Raw genomic sequence first — 5,673 nt, 5'->3', positions numbered from 1 at the left:
ATAGGCCTTCTCAAAGAAATCTTGTTGGGTGGATTTCCCCTTGCTACTGAATACATGTTGTGTATCTATGTATTTTAGTACCCTGTTTCCCCGAAAATAAGTCATCCCCCGAAAGTAAGACATAGCAGAGGTTTTGTTGAATTGCCTAATATAAGGCACCCCCTGAAAGTAAGACATCCCCCAATAATAATCTTTCTGTGCAAAGATTGTATGAAGAAAACATTGCAGCCGGCTGAACACTGTGCGCGATGTTACCTGTGCACAGGTATGCCGACTGCTGATGCTGCTGCGATACATTGTATCCATTGATCCTGCTGCTGTGGGATGAGCTGGGAGATGCCCGCTGTGCAAACACTAAGCATACTGTATCACAGCAGCAGCCGGCTTTCCTGCGCACACGGAGCACCGCACACAGCGTTCAGCCAGCTGCAATGTTTTTTTTTCATACAACCTTTGCGCAGTAAGCATATCTCAGTGTAGCACAGTGGTGGCTGCAGCACAAAAAAATAAAATAAGACATCCCCTGAAAATAAGACACAGCACATATTTAGGACCAAAATTTAATATAAGACTGTCTTATTTTCGGGGAAACATGGTAGTTCTCATTCTGTGTTAATGATATTGTAGGCCTAGCAGAGATAACACCAGTGACCAGTGAGTCTACATAGGTTATTACCTATTTACCATGCGTTGCAATAGCCCCATATATGCAAAGCTGCATCTCAAACTGGGGTATATAAGTGTAAAGATTGAACTTGATGGAATTGGGTTTCAATGAACAATTAGATCAAACATTTCTGAAAAATTTGACTGCTGTACTTTTAAGGTGTATTTCTCTTGTGTAATGCCATAATGCTAGAACACACCATAACACAGTGAGTGGTGGCATCCAACATCTGGGACATCTGTAGAATGAACATCCGGGTCCATTTGGCTTGTCTCCCTCATAGAGGTGAACAGACTGTTCTTGCTCTCATCTGCTGCAACCACCACTTACAGATGTGTTTTTTTGTTACATTTCCTCTTGACTTAGAGAACCCTTCACCACCTTTAGCAGTTCAAATTCTTAGAGTCTGTTAATAACCACTGTCGCACTGATTCCAGAACAGTTGGAATTTTTTCTCTAGCCCCACCATTCCTGAGCAACAAACACCTTAAGCTCTATAATGTCAGACGGGCTGTGTCAGGCAGGGGGCGTGACTGAGAGCCTCAATCAGAGGCAGCCACTGTCAGAACTCAGAATCGTATCCCATCTGCTCCTGCCTGACACCACCCTCCTGAGAGTACAGAGCCAAAATAGCATATCAGACACCAAAACTAACAGTATTGATTGCTCAGGAATGGTGGGGGCTAGAGAAAAAATTCCAGCTGTGCCAGAATTAGTGGATCAGTAGCTATTAACAGATATAAAGAGATGGATTTGATAGAAGTGGTGAAAGGTCCTCTTTTAAAGGGGTTTTCCTGGCTTATAAGAGTGACGATGTATCTTTTGGATTGATCATCAATAGAAGATTGGCAGGAGCCTAACAATTAGGGCCCCTGTGGATCAGCTATTGTAACAGATTGTAGTTTTTTTTATTTGGCAATCACTGTGACCTCTCCACTGAAAACCAAACAGCACTGCACATTCTAGAGCGGCTACGCATGATGTTTCAGCTCAGTCCCACTCACTTAAATGGGAATGAGTCACTAACAGCCAATGTGACTAATAATTAACAGGGCATCGGTCCCCCACAATCTTTGATTGATGCCAGATCCTAAAGATGACCAGTTTTTCAAAATAACATGATTTTGCAATACTTCCACATGTCTGTGTGAGACCAGCCAGTGGTTGTGTTGTGGCCTGCAACCTTTGATGGGCTTTGTTACCTTGTTGCACAAATGAATAGTTTAATGGAATCTGAAAAGTCCTTAACCAGCGGTAAGACACATCTGTACACAGAAAGCCAGCTTGGACCTCCTGAACATTGAAGCCACAGTGTTTAATCTGGTCACATTTTAAAGGTGAATCTAATGAATTTGGGTTATGAAATCATTCAGAAATCCCTTTATATTCTAGTTGTAGCATTTATTACGTCATGTTATTATGTATGTCCTGGGCACTGAGAATATTAAAGCTTTAGGGACCTCACCACACACACCGGCTTTTAGAAGTCCCTCAATGCTCCTAAAACGGTTCTTTTGGCACCTGCATGGCTACACATTGGTAGGTCTGTTGCCAAGGAGTATTGGGGTATTCTAGAGGACTGCACTGCAGCGCCTGATCTCAGCTCGGATGTGTATGACACAACAACTAGGAATATAACACATACCACAACGTGCCACCCAAGGCTCTGTAATATCAAATGTGCCCAGGACCTTTGACAGTTCCCTTCCCCTGGGGAATTGAAGAATCCTCACATCTGTGGATAAAGAAATTTCACTCAATTGAGAGAATTTTACTTATTTGCTTAATTTAAAAGCAGAACTGTAAAATGGCAGCCATATATTTAGGTACAAGAGGAAGATGAGATTGTAGCAGGACATAGCACGGAAATCTTACTAACAATTTCTATGGGTTTGGAGCCTCCATCAATGCTCTATTCTCTTCCTCTCAAAATCATGAAACCTGAATGGACGTCAGTAAGAGTGTCAGAGCACTGGTGGTATCTGATGTGTAACAGACTTGACGCTGTGTTGTGGTCCCCATTATTACTTAACTCCTCTTTGAATATACATATTGTGTATGGAGCCATACAGCAACAGCAGGTAGTCTCTAGAAGCTGCAATATGTAAGGGCCATTTCAGATGATGGAGTGTTTAACGCCCTTCTTGTTATATATCAAATGTGATTTTTAAAAAGGTACAAAAATTGTTGCGACAGAGAACTTAAAAAAAAAAATTCAGACACTATCTGCACTGTACATGTGACCGCCAATGTGCTGTCTCTTTTTAAGATCTGCACCTTAATAGAACCATTACATTTTCAGCTTGCAATGGCCAGAGTGGGCGCTTACTAGTGAGTACTACATTTCCCAGGTCCACCCTGCTTTGAGTTCTTCCTAACTCTTAGCAGAAGTCATTCATTCACTTACATGCTCCATCTGATAGACCGCCACATGCTTGGATATGTAAGCCCTGATCTAATAAACAAATGAAGTCAAAGACAAACTGAGCATGCTCGTCCTGCATGAAGATGGATCTACAGGTCGTATCCATGAAAGGGGGATTTAATGACATTTGCAGTGACAGTCAGATTTTGCAAAGTACTTTTATATGAAATGTGACTAATGTTCTGGGAACAATATCTCAAGAGGGAATATTAAACTTGAAGATCCACCACATTTATCAAAGATTACGTAACATGATAAAGTTGGCACACATTATAACAAATGCAGACTCCAGAAAACTTGACTTGGAAAATTCCCCTCATGGTACATTCTCCCATCATTCGTGTTTGAAGTGTAACTAAACGTTCAAGCAACATTTTCTGGCAGCATTTGTGACATCAATACTTTATTATCAGAGTTGGGCTACTTTTTGTGAAATCTTGCATTGAAATCCACGTTCTGTTCCTTATGTATTCTTTCTCCTATTATTAGCAGCAGAAATCCTCAGTGCTTCTGGCTGGAGTAAGGATGTAATACAGAGAGGCAAACTTAGAACCACGGTTCTGCTGCCATGTGACAGCAATAACAGTGGAAAGAATACACGGGGGACAGAAAGTGGATTTTAGCACAGGATTTCACAAGAAGGAGCCAAAATCTGTTTAATAAATATTACAAAATGTATTCATGGCACAAATGCTGACAAAATAAAAAGTTTAGGGGCCACACAGTGGCTCAGTGGTTAGCACTGCAGCCTTGCAGCGCTGGAGTCCTGGTGTTCAAATCCCGCCAAGGGCAAAAAACCATCTGCAAGGAGTTTGTATGTTCTCCCCGTGTTTGCATGGATTTCCATCCCATATTCCAAAAAAGACATACTGATAGGGAAAAATGTACATTGTGAGCTCTACGTGGGGCTCAAAATCTACATAAAAAAAAAAAAGTTTAGTTGCACATTGAGGCTAAGGCCCCACGTTGCGGAAATGCAGCTTTTTTTTTTTTTTTTTGTTGCAGTTTTTTGAGACAGTCTGGAGTGGATTGAGCAGAAATTAGAAGTATAAGAACTTCCTATATATTTCCTATTCTTTTTGTACCCAAGTTCAAAAAGGCGCAATAAAATCTGCAACAAAAAAAAGCTGCGTTTCCGCAACATGGCGCCTTAGCCTAAAGAAATCTGTTGTCTCTCCAGACAAATCAATTTTAGTAAATACTTGGATTTTCTTTTGAATTAACAATTGCGGCAAACTTTTTTTTTTTTTTTTTTTTTTTTAAGTGTTCCGCTATTCCTTTGTTATTCCTCCTGAATATCTCTGAATAAAATGGCTTGCCCAGTCTTGCACTGTCTACACCAGGGGTCCTCAAACTGCGGCCCGTGGGCCACATGCGGCCCGCCAAGCACTTCTGTCTGGCCCCGCCGAAAACGCCAGCAGGTGTGCATTTATAATGAAGCTCCTGGGGAGCTCGGGCCAGGCCATGGAGCGCACTTCACTTTACCTATTGGAGGGCACCGCTCCCGATGTCTGTGCGACCTGCTCTGCCTCCGGCCCACTGTTTAAAAAGTTTGAGGACCCCTGATCTACACCAATTAAACAGTGTGATTTTGTGGACCCCCCTCGGGTGACACCCCATTTGTTGATTTACTCATATGTTTCTATTAGGAATGACAGAAAAAGCACGAAACAGAACTTGAAGAAAGATGCTTCAGATTTCATGGGGGATACAAGTAAAACACCGTGTTATTTTCCTGTGGTATTTACATCACGTGGGACCCCGGCCTAGAAGAGTTATTCATTTATGAGATTGCAACTATGGTGTATGGAACAGCACAATTGCACCACCAAATGCTCAACCCTCCAACCCAATATGTGTGTTAAACATACAATTTGGCTACAGTCAGCAGATACATCTGTAAAGTTCTTCTAGTGCTAGAAATGCTAGAAAACTGCCTTCACATTAAAGAGATCCTATCATTCAAACTCATTTTTTTCTAACACGTCGGAATAGCCTTAAGAAAGGCTGTTTGTCTCCTACCGTTCGATGTCATTTCCGTGCTACCATTCGCTTGAGATCCCGTTTTTTTTGTCGGTATGCAAATGAGTTCTCTTGCAGAATTCAACACATGCACAAGTCGCAATTTTTTGTGGCTGCTTACGCGAGCAGGCGCAGTACGCTCCTGTAGTTCTATGGAGTAGAGCGTACTGCACCTGCTCACGTAAGTGGCCACAAAAAAATGGCCGCCCGCATGTGAAGTCGACTTATGCATGCGTTGAATTCTGACACACACACACCCCCGCACGCGACGGAAGAAGACGCGTGAAGAGGCTGTTGCTGAAGAAAATGGAGGCGGTGCTGGAGATTTCTGTCACAGCATTGGGGATGGCCCCAGTGCTGTTTGAGCGCTGGGGCCCACCCCCAGTGCTGTGAGAGAGCTCATTTGCATACCAACAAAAACGGGGATTTCAAGCAAACGGTGGCGCGGAGAAGGAATCGAAAGGTAGGAGAAGAATAGCCTTTCTCAAGGATATTCCAACGTGTTAGTGAGAAAAAAAAATGAGTTTGAATGCTAGGATCCCTTTAATATGCTGATGTA

This window comes from Leptodactylus fuscus, chromosome 1 (assembly GCF_031893055.1).
Source record: "Leptodactylus fuscus isolate aLepFus1 chromosome 1, aLepFus1.hap2, whole genome shotgun sequence".
NCBI classification, from domain to species: Eukaryota; Metazoa; Chordata; class Amphibia; order Anura; family Leptodactylidae; genus Leptodactylus; species Leptodactylus fuscus.
This window is presented reverse-complemented; position numbering follows the sequence as displayed.